The following is a 16001-nucleotide window of genomic DNA, read 5'->3' as shown; positions in this document are numbered from 1 at the left end:
GACCACTGCTATGGTCCCTGCTAGACTTCAGACTTTATGATGACATTTATTTTGAGTAGGCTATGATCTTGTCTGAATTGACAGTCCTCACACTTCCACCTCCCTGCTAAAACTCACCAGCTAGTCATCAGCTGGGGGACCATTTATATTCTCAAGAGTTTTCATTTGATTTTATGCATTCTGGTACTCATTGATTTCTGTGACGTATAGAAGAACTAAAAGCACTGAAAACAACAACAGTACAGAATACTCTGTATACCGTTTCCAGGACTGCAATTGCAACTCTCAAATTCCTGTTGTTGACTTGTGTTTGAGGTCACATTGGGAAAAAGAAAATGAAGAAAAGCATGGTTTTGACCACTAGAATTAGAGGCAAGGAACATTTACTGATGGTTATGCCATATAGTTAATGGTTGTGGGAGAGCCAGTGACCTGTGACTGTTCCTCAGTCCCTCCCATTCATAGCACTTAGTCCTTTCCGCCAAGGCTTTGTGATCTGGCTGAGTGATATCAAACACTGCTTAGTTCAACATGAATGAGCTGAAATGAATAAAATAATGGCAGTATGATCACTTCTTTATGACCTTTCAAACTTTCTATTAATCACACATCAAGTATGGAAGTGCTGTCACCTGGCGATTTAGTGCATAGTAACCAAGTAGCAGTGGAATGACTGTGGCTCCAGCTGATACAACATAATGAAAAGGCACAATGGGAGCTTGTATAGAGCTGCCTTTGTGAATTAATGTAAGGTGTGACAATACCAAATTGAGAAGGAAAACTCAAGAGCACACCAGGAGAATTTGGGTCAAGAGTAGGTTGCAAAGACTTCAGCTGCTGTAGAAGGAAAAAGTACAAGAGCAAAGAAGGTCTGGAGCAAAATAGGATTTATATCTGATTCCCTTGTATCTTGATGACAGGAGTAGAATTATGTGTTGAGAATGAGTAGGTCTATCATAACTTAGGGACTGGAGGTAAGTGATAAAAAGTCCAACCATATGCTAGGAGAGAGAATTTACCTAAACAATGAAGCTATTTTGAGCTTCATTGGGGTTAGAAACCATAACTGTTTAATGCAACCAATTAGAAAGGTTCTGTGACCATGTGGAATCCCTGAGATCCAATCTAGGATCTGAAGGATAGAAGTGAGATTGCTAAATTAATTCATTGTTGATCATTGGAGAGGAGGATGCAATACATAAGGGTATAGTATAAGTTCCAAGAGAAATAGGTGTGCTGGTTGAAACAAGAGTGGGGTACGTGTTAGATTTGTAGGATGAATTGAGGGATTTGGATTAGAAGTGACTAAGATTCAGGGAGAAGATTTAATGGGAACTTGAAGTTTTCTTTTGAAAGTTTGAAAAATTGCTTCAGTGTTGAAGCATTTAGTTTCAATGACTTAGTAAATATTTATTGAACTCCTCTTCTGAGCTATCCACTATGATAAATATTGGAAATACAATAGAAATCAGATAGTCCCTTCTCTTACTTGGCTTCATGTGTCATTAATGTTACAAATGACAAGTTTGAGGGGCTCTGGAGTTGAGAGTACTATACAGTGGGGCCCTAAAACCAGACCTGGGTCATATGAGAGGTCTAGGATAATTCCTACCTGTGTAGATGTTATCAAGGTGAAAAAGGAGGTATAAAGAATTGTTTTAGGCGTAGAGAAGACCATTTTCAAAGATCAGAGTTAAGAGAGCACTTTTAGCCAGGGACCTGATAGGGAGTCATTCTGATTCTCTGCATAAGTGCTTTTGAAATGTAAGGAAAGTCTAAAATGACAAGAGTGTCGAAAGCTATTCTAAGGATTTTAGAGGTTCCTGCCCCCACCCCAGAACATAAGTGTCTGTTGTGTGCCAGATACTAAGCTAAATGCTGGGGATAACATATTGAACAAGACGGAAAGGCTCAGTATCTGCTCTCATTCTAGTACAGAATAAAACATTATATAATCACAGGTCAATTGGATGTTGTCAGCAAGTTAGGCAGAGGGTTATGGGAACCAGTGGACTCTTAGTTTGGGAAGTTCACAGAAGGCTGCATGGAAGAAATGATGGTGAAACTGTGACCTGAAAAAGGGCAGTGGTGAGCTAAGTGAAGGAGAAAGTAGGAGAAGGTATTTAAGAAGATTAGTACGTAAACCCTGAAAAAGTGAATAGGTCTCTAGAAACTGAAAGAAGTTTGAAAGCACTGTTGAAGCATAGAAAGCAGAAAGGAGTATGATTAGACATGATGCAGAAAAGACGGGAGGCAATCAGATGCAGTCTCTTGACCCCTAAAACGGTTTTATTTTGGTTGTAGTCTCAATTTAGAATAGAGGTCAGCAAGCCTTTTCTACAAAGGGCCAGACAGTTCATATCACACTATTCAGCTCTGTCCTTATAAGGCAAAAGCATCCATACACAGTCCTTGGTATAGAGAATGAAAGAAAGAGAACAGGGAAAACCATTTAGGAGTATAGTTCAGTAGCCAGAGGAGAAATGAAGACATTTTATACCAGGGCTGTGACAGAAACAACTTATATTCTGACCTGATGGTTGGTAGTGTTTTATAAATTAGGAAGCAGTGGTGGAGGATCATGCATAAAATTGAATGTGATGTGCACAGATTTTGACATTAAGTGTGGGATTTCTCTGGGTTATCCATGTGGGTGGGTATGTAGTAGTTACTGTATTCAAGTATGCACTCAAGATAAAGTGCTGAAATGAAGACTTAGATTGGGGATTCCATTTACAAATTATAGATGAAGTTGTGGGAGTGTGTCATCCAGAGAAGTCTGTGTAATACCCTAAGTTGTGTCTTCATTTAGTGGACAGGCAGAAGATGATGGACCTAATGATGAGACTGATAGGAGGAAGCGGTAGGTAGGAGTTGGAATATAAAACCCTAGGAGGATGCATACTTCAGAAAAAAAGTCAACAATAGTCAAGTGTGATGGAGAGGCTAAGTGAGATAGAACCAGAGTACTCAATGGATTTCGTGACAAATTAAGTAATTTATTATCTTTGATAAGCATAGTTTTGAGGTGGTAGAGGTAGAAGCTGAAATGTAGCCTCCAGAGGTGAGAAGGTAGGAAAGTTTGACAAATGTGGAGTTGTAGAACACAATTGTCTAACTCTCCCAGGACACTTAGCCATATGTGCATCAAAACTTACTTCTAATTAGCTTTTGTGTTTTATTTAGATGGTGATGGTTTCCATCTGAGTCTAGGGCTTGAAATTAGTAGACCTGGATTCAAACTACCACTCCTCACATCAGTATATTAGTCGTGAATGAGCTTTGTTTCAAGCAAAAGAAAATCTGACTTAAGCCATAGCCAGGTGTTTATTTAAGGGGAAAGGAAGTCTGAAGGTGAGCAAACCAGGAAGTGGCAGCTGCTCAAAAAAATTATTACTGGCTTAGGCTCCTGCTGTTTTCCTTTTTCACATAGTTAGATTATAGCTTTCATTCTCATGACTGGAGGATGGCTGTTGATCTCCAGGCTGCCAGTGGATGAAAACAAGATGACAGTTCACCTTGTCTGTATCCATGTGGGTATGGTCAGGGCCACAGTCATCTGAGGCTTAACTGAGTCGAGAGGACCTGCTTCTAAACTCACATGGTTAGTGTCCAGCAGCTGATTTTCTCAGGAAGAAGTGATCACAGAGAGGGAGAGATAAAACACTCATAAAAGCATACCCATGATGACAGCTCCAGTGTTATTTGTAACCTAATCTTGGAAGTGGCATATAACTTCTTCTAAACATCCCAACCCTGGGCTGATCTTACTGAAGAGAAATTGCCAAAAGAGTGGGCAGGATTTGCATAGTCTTAAAGTCTGTCCCCCAAAGTTTGTACTAATTACAAAGAGAAAGGTAGTAAGTTGCAGTGAGAAAACATGATATACCATTTTTACCGAGTGATTAAAGCTGTCACCAGTACTAAAGTATATTGACTTCCCTTTATATGATGCAATGTCATTTCTGTCACATAACTGCAAAAACCTGGATAACTTCATTCGAATCATGCGGAAAACATCAGACAAATCCAACTGAAGAACACTACAAAATCATTTACCATTACTCTTTGAAAGTGTAGATGAAGAACAACTTCAAATTGCAACAGACTGGAAGGGACTAAGGAGACATGACTACGTGCAAGTGGAATTGTGGAGAAGAGACACCAAAAATAGCTGGCAAAATTCAAATAAGTCAGTAGTAGTAAACTAATGCTAGTTTTTTATTTTGATAATTGTGCTAAGGTTATGTGAGCTTTTAGTGTTGGGGGAGCAGAACAAAGGATATATAGAAACTGTTTGCACTATCCATGCAACTCTTTTGTAAATCTAAAATTTGTTTTGAAATGGAGGGGGAAAAACACCTAAAGTCTAAGAATGCTTTCCTGAAATAAACTTCTGAGTTCATATTAAAAGAGCACACATAGTACCAGGAAAATTGACTATTGATAGTCAGCTAATTAAGACCTACCCTAGAAAAAAATTTTTACTATAAAGATATAAGTTCTCAGAGCTTACAAGAAAAAAAAATCACTGGAAAAGTCAAGAGAATCAGACTAATGTTAAGACTTTATACAAACAACATACAATGCAAGGCAAAGTTGAGCACAATTTTAAAAATTCTCAAAGTATAGCCCAATGATTTTACTTAAGGTCATGCTGACCTTAAAGTATCAAGACCATAAAAGATTATTTTAAGCCATGAAAATGCATTCTTTCTAGAGAAAATCTGAAGAATGTGTCATTCAATCACAAGTAGACTAAGGAACATTTATTGAAAAGCCTAAGAGTAGAGGTATTCATTGTGCTCTTGCTCTAGAACAAACTCAGGTCTTGGTCATGGATTGCTAATGATTTCCAGTCCTTGACAGAAAGATAAATATCCTCTGGAGGATGATGACATTATCAAAATTTTCAATTATTTCTGAAAGATTTCAAATAAAGTGAAAGAACATGAGAAGACAATGTAAATAAGCCAGAATTAATAGAAAGATAGTAGAAGCAGACCACAGGAATTCTAGGTACTGAAATCATTTGATATTTACTGTAATTTTTTTTTCATTTTAAAGTGAACCAATTAGGCTAAGGAACTGAGCAGACACTTCATAGAAGAAGATATACAATCAATCAACAGACATGAAAAAACGTTCAACATCTTTAGCAATTAGAGAAATGAAAACCAACACTAAGATTTCATCTCACTACAGTCAAAATAGCAGTTATCAAGAATACAAGCAATAATAAGTGTTGGTGAGGATGTGGGGGAAAAGGTACACTCATACATTGCTGGTGGGACTGGAAATTGGTGCAACCACTGTGGAAAGCAGTATGGAGATTCCTTAGAAAACTTGGAATGGAACCACCATTTGACCCACCTATCCCAATCCTCAACATAAATGCAAAGGACTTAACATCAATGTACTACAGAGCTGGGGATATAGCTCAGTTGGTAGAGTGCTTGCCTTGCATGAACAAGGCCCTGGGTTCGATCCCCAGCACCACACACACACACACAAAAAAAAAAAAAAAAAAAAAAAAAAAAATCAGCATACTACAGTGACAGAGCCACACCAATGTTTATAGCTGCTCAATTCACAATAGCTGCACTGTGGAACCAACCTAGGTGCCCTTCAATAGATGAATGGATAAAGAAACTTTTGGTATATATACACAATGGAATATTACTTAGTCTTAAGGAAGAATGAAATTATGGCATTTGCAGGTAAATGGACTGGAAAATATCACACTGAGCGAAGTAAGCCAAATCCAAAAAACCAAAAGCTGAATGTTCTCTCTGATAAGTGAATGCTGATCCAAAATGGGAGAGGGATAAGGGAAGAGTGAGAGAAGGGGAGGGGGTCTAGGGTTGGGAAAGATGATGAAATGAGATAGACATTACACTATGTATGTGAATGATTGCATGAATGGTGTGATCTGCATTGAGTATAACCAGAGAAAGGAAAAGCTGTGCTCCATTTGTGTTCAATGAGTCAAAATGCATTCTGCTGACATGTATAACTAATTAGAACAAATTAAAAAAATAAAGAGAATCAATTAGGAATTCTAGTACTGAAACAAAAGCCAAAATTAAGAACTCAATGTAGTCGTTTAATACCAGATAAGATGCAGCTAAGGAAAGACTTAGGAAACTGGACTGTAAATTAGAAGAAACTACCTAGAATAGACAACAGAGACTAAAAGAGGGAAAATGAGAAAGAGAAGAAGTCATAGCATAACTGTGAGACTATTCAAACACACCTCTCATTGGAGTCCCAGAAAATGAAGGGAAAGAGAATGTGGAGGATTTTCCTGAAGTTATGAATAACTGTGAATTATAAATTCAAGAAGTTCAATAAACTCCAAGTAGGATAAATAGAAATGAATCCCAACTAGATATATCACAATGAAACTGAAGGGGGAAAAACGGAATAACTCTCAACCAAAGATTCTCTATACAGGTATTCTTCAAGAATGAAGACAAAGACATTAAAATGGAGAGAATTTAACAGCATTAAATCCTCACCAAGGGAGGAAAATCCAGAGGGAATTTTTCAGGCAGGAGGAAAATAAGCCCTAATTGAATTTTGGCAGGAAACAAAATGAATTTGTGGTAATATATAAATATATCTAAAAGGACACTTACAGCATATAATTATTATGCTAATGTATTATATGAAATTTCAGTCCATGTGAGTGTTTGACAACCATAGAATATAAGTTGGCAGAGGTAAATGAAATGAAAATGTTCCAAATTGTTGTATTAGCTCAGAAGAGATTAAAAGTTAAGATATTAACTGCAAATCTTTGTTACTTTAGATCAGGCAATAGTTTCCTAGATGACTCCTAAAGCACAAGCAACTTTCCTTCCTTAAAAAAATTAATTGGACTTCACCAAGATTAAAGACTTTGGTGCTACAAAGGACATTAACAAGAAAATGAAAAAGACAACCCACAGAATGGGAGAAAATATTTGCAAATCATATATCTGATAAGGTTTAATATCTAGAATATATAACAACAAAAAGATAACTCAAATTTTTTCTTTTGAAATTAAATTTATTTGTATACATAGACAAAAGTTACATAATAATAATAATAATAATTGTTTATTAAGCTCTTATTTTTTAGAAGGCACTGTTCTTTACCATACACATTTATGAATTTATTAAAACAATTATCTGTCAAATGAATTGAACTGGAGGAAGTTTAAATAATGTTGGCCCACCTCTTTTCTATTATTTGAGGTTAACAGATCAAGTGAATGAAATTCCTCATCTGGCATGAAATTTTATATTTGAACAGCAATATCATCTTAAAGATGTCTGGGTCAGTTTTATGATACAGTTCAATGATCCTTTTTTTAAATTAATTTATTTATTTTAAATAGGTATATATGAAAGCAGAATGCATTTTGATTCATTGTACACAATTGCAGCACAACTTTACATTTCTCTAGTTGTACAGTATGTATCATCACACCATATGTGCAGTCATACATGTACCTAGGGTAATTATGTCCATCTCATTTCACCATAATTCCTACCCCACACACCCTCCCAACCCTTCTCCCCTTTGCCCAAAGTTCCTCCATTTTTCCCGTGCCTCCCCAAGACAACTCAAATTTTTAATGGCAAATAAATAGGCTTTTCTCTGGAGAAGACACACAAATAGAAAATTAGCATAAGTAAAAAGGCTCAACATCAGGCAGAATGTAGCTCAGTGGTAAAGTGCTTGCCTTGCATGTGTGAGACACTGGGTTTGATCCTCAGCACCACATAAAAATAAATAAAGATATTTATTTATATCTATATATTTATTTATATTTATATCTACAACTAAAATTTTTTAATGTTCAACATATTAGTTATTAGGAAATATAAATCAAAACAAAAATTTGGAAAACCCCACAAAATGATGCTACTTCACACCCACTAGGATGGTATTAATTAAAAAGATGGCCAATAATAAGTGGTAAAAAGGATGTGGAGAAATTGGAACCCTCATACATTTGCTGGTGAGAATATAAAATGATTAATTCAGTGCTTGGTAGTTCCTAAGAAAATCAAACAGAATTACCATATGGCCCAGTGATTTCACTCCTAATTATATACTCAACAACAAAATATATGTTCACCCAAAAAATTGTATACAACTATTTCCAGTAGCATTATTTATAATAATAAAAATGTACATCAACCAATCAATGGATAAACAGAAGGATATTCCTATCCATCCATAGTGTGAAGTATTATCCAATCATTAAAGGAATGAAGTATTAAGATATGGTATAATATGGCTGAACCTTAAAAATATTTTGCTAAGTAAAATAAACCAGACACAGGCTACATAAAAAGACTGCTTATATGATATATCTAGGATAGGCAAACCCATACAGAAAAAAATAAATTATTTGTCACCAGGGACTTGGGGGAAGGGAAAATGGGGAATGTCTGCTAGTGGGGACAGGGCTTTTTGCGGGGAGATGAAAATAATCTAGAATTAGTAATAATGGTTATATAGTCTTGTGAATATAATAAAACCACTCAATTTTTCACTTTCAAAGGATGAATTTGTGGCATGTGAATTAAAACTTTAATATCATTTATTTTTAAAGTATTAATGCATATTGCAATTATTCTAGCCTACATTTTGACAAATCTGCTAGGTAATAATGTCAGGAAAAATGCAGGCTTTGGAAACAGACAGTTCTGTGTTAAAATCCAGTGGCCATCTGATCCTGGGAACATCAATTAATCTCACCGAAATCAGTTTCTTCATCTGTATGGTGGAGATAAAGCTTCATTTTAAAGTTGTTGTGAACACAGGCATCATGGGTATAAAGATATTTGTAAAGATTTAGAGCAGCTGGATCCTCTGAATTGATTCAAGACCCCAAATAGTCAACTTTTTAACAACAAAAAAGATTGATGTAATAAATAGCTGACAGTCTCTACAATAAGGTTATAAAATATTTGGTTCTTTTTATAAACGTGATATTTACGTGATGGAAAAAAATCTCCCAAGTCTGAATTTAGAAGAAAAATAAAGAAGTTGGCTTAGACTTAAGTTCTTGAGCACCTGAGTCTGTGCTGCTTATTTTCCTAGCTTGTTGCTTTGACTTCGTTGGATACACAGAGATACTCAATATCTCTTAAATGAAAAAAGAAAATTAATATTATACCCTGGAAAGTTTATTTCTAAGGACTTTTTAAAAAATAGAGTAGAAAGAGGGCAAAAGTTCTAAACTAATATGTGAATGGAAATGGAATAATAAAAAGCAACCCAAAATAAGATACAGGAATTGAAAAGAAATAGAGTCAGTAGAAAATATAAGATGCATAAGAAGGTGGGCATTGAAGTTCTTGCTTACAGCAATTACATTAAATTGCAAATAGTCTGTATTTCTAGTTAAAACACAAAGGTTGTTGGGCTGAATTAAATAGAAAACCAACATATGCTGTTCACAAGAGACGCATCTAAAGTAATTATGGTATATTTAAGAGTACTTTTCTAGACACATTGAAACATAATAATAGTACAATGTCTGGGCTTTATTTTAGCATAATCTAGGGTGAGGGGGGAAATGAGAAGATAGATATGTAGAAGAAGGTTGATTGGGTGCTCTTAATTAGTGAAGGTAGACAATGTTCACATGGGAATTATAACATTCACTCGGGTTTTACTTATATTTAAAATTTTCTATAACCAAGTTGGACTCATCTACCAAATAATGGGATGATGGCTTAACATCATCATAACAATGTGATATGTCACATTACATATAAAGGATAAAAATCAAAGGATTATCCAGTAGATGCAAAAATAAGGTGACAAAATTTAACATGCCTTCATAGTTAAAACTGTTAACAAATTAGAAATAGAAGGTAATTTCCTTAATCTGATAAAGGTTAGCTACCAAAAGACTAGCTATAGCTACAGAAAATATCATTTAATGATGAAACAATGGAAACTTTACTTTTCAGATTGGGAAAAAAGAATAAGATCCTCTATAACTACTCTGCTCGACATTGTTCTAGATGTCCTAATCAGTTCAATGAGGCAAGCAAAAGAAAAGTACAATAATTAAAAAAGAAATATTGTCATTCAGTGATGACAATATTGTGTACCATGATATGACTCTGAACACAGAAAATACACAAGAATCTACAGAAAAATTACTCCAATTAGAGTTTTCATAGGTTACTGGAAATAAAGTCAATATGTAAAAACCAATCAGGCACAGTGGCACATACCAGGAATCCCAGCAACTTGGGTGACTGAGATAGATCACAAGCTTGAGGCCAGCCTCAGTGATTTATTTAGCAAGACCTGTCTCAAAATAAAAAACAAAAGGGGCTAGAGATGTAACTCAGAGGTAGAGTGCCCCTGGGTTCAATTCCTAGGATTGCAAAACAAACAATAACAAAACATACGTATGCATAAATCAACTTCTATTTATTAGAATATGAAAAAGTTTGAAAAATACCATCTACAAAACATACAAGTATCAAATACTAGAGTAATAGAAGATTTTCAAGTTTCCTTTGGATCAAACAAAATATTGAGACGAATCAAAGAAGACCTAATTAAACAGATTTACATTTTATAAATTGGTAGACTGACTCAGTTATAAAGATGTTATTTTTTCTTAAATTGACTTATAATCATTGCCAATGCAGTCAAACTTCACAGATACAAACAAAATTCAAAGATGATTCTAAATTTTACATGGAATTGCAGAGGTCAAAGTTAAGTCTAGACATTCTTAGACAAGAACTAGATGAAAAACTTATCAAGTTTTGTCTGTTATCAAGACACTATAATTCAATAGCAATTATAATGTGCACTTGGTGCAAAGACAGATAAATAGTCCAAAAGAATGAGCAGAGAGCCCAGAAACAGTCATGTATATATGAACACTAATTTATGAAAAGAGCATCTCTGCTTCAGGGTGCCTGTTCTGTCAGCCTGGGTCCAGTTTGAGGACAAGTCAGCCCTATGCTGTATAAGCAAAATAAACATGGACAAAAGTAAACCTGGGGTTTTAATTCAGTAATATTCTTGGAATTGTTTGTTATTGAATCATAACCTAGATTATCCTTACTGATAGAAAAACTGCTCCAAGAAATGGGATTATTTGTGGGGGGAAAAAAAGATTTATAAAACATGTGTCAGTGATTTAAGAGTTGGTATGGCAAGAAAAGCTGACACCGAAGGATGAAAGAGAGTGTGTTATCCAGGAGAAAAATATTTGTTAAGCTGTTGTCTGGAATCATATATAAGATGAACAACATAATTAATGAATTTATAGCTATAGAGGAAATGGGCTGGCCCAGTCCCCACCCCAAGATTGGGAAGAAACCACACTGAGCAGGGAGTTGTGTCAGCTGTGAAGGTGCAGCAGATCTCAGCTTTATTGTGTCAGGGACAAGGTTATATAGTGATATAAGGAGGGAGTAAGAGAAAGTAGTGAAAACCAATAGGGGGCAGTTACGTTACTATCACTAGGGGCATAGGCAGATTTCAGGTTAAACCATTAGGTGGGGCTAAGGTCAAAAGCCCGTGCACGCCAATCCAGCCAGGTCACATATACAGAAATGCTCTAGAAGAGCCCATGAGGCCACCTCAGCCAACACCCAATAATGGCTGCAGTCCCAAAGGAGGTAAAAGGTTCCAATACTCAGGTTGTTATATTAGAAGTTGTACTTTTGTAAGGCATTAATGGATAACAGTTAAAGTTTACAAGAAAAATACAAAATGAAATTAACAAAAGTAAAAACACATTTAGTTTGTGTAATAGCTATAAACTAAGAAACATAATTTTTATAATCCCAAACCTTTACTCTCAATTTTAGTTTGAAAAGCACCAGCTTGGTAAAGTGTTCTTCTAAACTTTACTTTAAAGAGTTGTATATTTATAAAATATATGAATACGTTTAGGAAAATAGAGAATCTGTAGCATAGTGTAATACTCTAAAATAACAGTTGTTGTTTAACCAGAGCTGTACAAACCCTAATTTCTTCAAGACTAGTTCCTATAAATAATAAAACTTAACAGACACAAAAAATTATCTTGATAGATAAGAGCATATTAATGTTTTAATAAATCCTTATTACTTCAACCTATAGAGTATTAAACTTTGGTTTATATTGGTTCATTAATATTTGACCTTAGAAAAAAGGCTTTCTTGTTAAATTTATAAATTTTTCTAATTACTCCTCTTAATAAGATGAAATGCTTCATGCTATTTACAGTATTCTAATTGAAACACAGCTGAAACTTTTGGACTCTTTGCATACAGTAATACAGTATTGCACCTGTTTGAACTTTAACTCTTGGTAACCTTACTTTAGTGAAGACCCAGAAACAAAGCAATTTTAAACTCTTTTTTTCATTTACCAATTTATAAAAACACATTTAGTGTTTTAATATATTACCATATTGAATTTAAGGAGTCAAGACTACATGATTTCATATTTAGCAGTTGATATTTTTAGCACTTTAACTTTGTAAATTAATCACATCTCCTCTAACAAACATATTTATGATTAATCCAACTGATGTTGATGTTAAATCTAATTTACTCATTTTTAACTGTAAAACCAAGATTTTAGACAAGTGTAGTTAACAGTGTAGCTATCTCTTCCTTGTTGAAGAAGAATCCTACAAACAATGGATACTATATTCTAGAAATTTTATAGAAACCAACATTCTGTTAATTGTCTGACCACCTAGAAAAACATGTGAGTTAGTAATTTTAAAAACATCTTTACTCTCATCTGTTTACCTAATTTAAATTGAACTTTTTTTGGGAGGGGGGGTACCAGGGATTGAACTCAGGGGTACTAGACCACTGAGCCACATTCCCAGCCTTATTTTTATTTTATTTAAAGACAGGATCTCACTGAGTTGCTTAGTGCCTCTCCATTGCTGAGGCTGCCTTTGAAGCTGTGATCCTCCTGTCTCAGCCTCCTGAGCCACTGGGATTATAGGCATGTGTCACCATACCTGGCTAAATTGAACTTTTTAAGTCATGTGAACTAAAAGATATTTGGATACATTTCTCTTCTAAACTTTAATTTATGAGTGCTCATTTATCTATATTCCAATTTTGATACAATGTACCTGATATATGGACACAAGCACATGTGTAGGCACAACAACAATACACAGGTGTGCACACATACATAAAATATACAGGAAACAGAAATCTTTTCCACAGATAAGAGGCAGACAGTATAGACAAAATTGGGGTAGATAGGTAGATCTCCATAGATAGGAGGCAATGCTACAGATGTTTATTAAAGCCTCTCTTAGATTTAAACTGTTAGAAATTAAAATAATTAAAATTATTAGGCTTTCACATTAGACTTAAATACAGAGGTCAGTGCAGTTGGTGTATGCTAGGTGTATTTGAGAGCTAACTCTTGAAAATTTGTTCTCTGAACAAAGAAAGAGTATAAAAACATCTATGGTTAAATAAAATAAGATGGATCAGAAAAATATTTTAATTTAGGCATGCAGAATCAAATGTGAATTCACCATAAAACCATGAGTTCAAAAATAAAGAATTTTTTAAAAAACAGTTCTAAAATAAATAAGTAAATAAATAAAAAATTGACATGGCTATAATTAGTAAAGGAGCATTCAGAATACATTTATCAGTTCAGAGTGCATTTTTTGGTCAGATTAGAGTCAGTTCAGATATTGAAAGAATGAGAGAGCCCTGAAATCCTTGGTATATATTTTCAAGGTACAGAAGACTTGTATATATGAGATCATTCCATCTCCCTTCTTGTGCTGTAGTGTTTAGGGAAGAACTTGTTAAGAAATTTGCATGGTAGATTGCCAAGAGGAGATAAGATAGCCAACAATTTAGGACCCACAAGTGACACTTTTTCCCCCCGCTTTGATCTCAATCAGTTCTCTGCAAACCGTGTAAATCTTACAAGCTCTGCAGTCTTTGTAAGCCATGGAGAGACAGAAATCTGGCAAAAACTAAGTAGTAAGAGAAGCTGCTGTTTTTGAGTAAAACCTTATGCATAGGGCATTTTAACTATATTTCATTTCCCTAGTTGGTAATCAGGCCAGGTTTGGATGCAGAAAATCAAGATAGATTTTCTGGTCTTTTTCCTATCAGATGAGGGGAATACAAAAGAAAATGTATCTTGTGAGAGTCTAGAGAATGTAGTCTAATTTTAAAGTTAGGGGAGCTCTGTCTTGAGAACCTCTCATAATGGTTCCCTGTTTAAGAGGCAGACAGGATGGACAGAATTTGGGTAGAAGCATTTCTGAACAGGGAGAGATTTCTTGGCTCACACTCTGGAAATTAATGGGTCACCTCTTTCCCAAAGACATCAGATCAGACTGAGATTTCATCTCAGGATCCAAGATTCATTGGCTGAGGGTGCCCTCCACCATCAGGACAAGTCAATCAGAAACAGAGACAGATGGTGGTCAATATTTGGTACCCCTGAGGGCTGTTGGGGTCAGGCTCAGGACATGACACCTTCATGCAGCACTGGAGAGTGACCTCAGCCAACTGCTTTCAGTTGTCTCAAGCCTTCCTCTGTCCCATGCATCAAATTTCTCTTATAGAAAAGAGACTGAAGCAAGTCAGAACTGACTTTCCCAACACCTGTGTGAAAGGGGAATCCAACCCACCTCTTATCAACATTATTTTGGGTCTGCATTTCTCCTGTAGTGAACAGATAGTTTGCTAAAGAATGTGACATATCCTGTTCACAGAGGCCAGAAAGGGCCGCAGGTAAATTGCTTCTTAGAAAAGAAAGCATGTAGGAGCCAGTACAGTGGGCCCATTTACTAGCAAATACAAAAACACAGATCAAATCTGCCTATGTGGGAGGTTAGAAAGAGTTGTCTATGAAACTTTCCTTTATAGCCTCCAGCTTTACTTACTTTTGGTGGGAGTTCATCTGCTATTTTGGGGGCAGTAAATGAAAAAGAGGGCTGGGGACCAGGACCTGATCTAGGGGACTTATGGAGCCAGGAGGTATTGAGAATTAATTGTAGAGCAGAGCAAGGTTGGCATAATGAAGGCCTTGAGCAAAGGTAAAAGAAAGCTTGAAGGTAAGAAACCTCAGGCCATTTGCATTTCATTAGAGGAAATTGTCTAAATTCTGGAGAATTTTTGGATCAAAGGTCTCAAATTCCAAATTTAGTCTATTGGCTTAGGTTGTCAAACTTAGATTTAGATCTGAGTACTAAGCCTAATGAGGCATCTAATTTTAAGGTCTGTATGGAATTGGAGGTTCTTAAAATTATTTATGAGACAACCTAAGGGGAAGTTCTGACTGGGTAGCTCCCATGTTGGAAGTTTGACTGGGGTGGTGGTTGAGATCATAGCATCCTTTGATGTCCCCCATTACTAGACAAAGTTTTACCAGAGAATGAGAGGGCAACCCCTTCTACAATCTCAATGGTAGGAGACCCCCTGGGGTCCAGATGAGCCAAAAGGTGGAGGTCTCAGGATACCTCTGTAGGAGACTGGAAGGAATCTTACCTCTCCAAAAAATGAGGAGGTCAGTGTTGCATGCAGAAGCAAAATGCAAAAAGTGGCCTCAGATCTGTAAGTGTAAGTGCAGGGAGGAATTGGAGAGGAGAGGATTAGAAGAAGGATGCCTCCAACATCAATAAAGGACCCAATACAGCTCCATCCATGTAGCAATGAGGCAGCCAAAACCTACCCAAGAATGGGGTTGGTTTCAGGTCACATACCAGCCACTGTTTAACCAAAGTGAACTTAGAGGGTGTGAAAGTTGATTTCTGTGCAGGGTGAAAGAGGCTTAATTGAAATGAAATTAATGCAAGGCAAGTACTTTATCTACTAAGCTATATCCCCAGCCTGAAATTGGTGCTTTTTACCTAAAATATTTGAGAATTCTTACCTGAGGTCAAATATTATATTTCCATGCTATTTCATTGTTTATATTGGCCCATAGACTCTAGCTAGTTTCCTTTAAAAAGAGATTTTAGTTCTTT

Source organism: Marmota flaviventris, chromosome 11 (assembly GCF_047511675.1).
Source record: "Marmota flaviventris isolate mMarFla1 chromosome 11, mMarFla1.hap1, whole genome shotgun sequence".
Taxonomy (NCBI): Eukaryota; Metazoa; Chordata; class Mammalia; order Rodentia; family Sciuridae; genus Marmota; species Marmota flaviventris.
The sequence above is the reverse complement of the archived record's forward strand: the minus strand, read 5'-3'. Positions refer to the sequence as shown.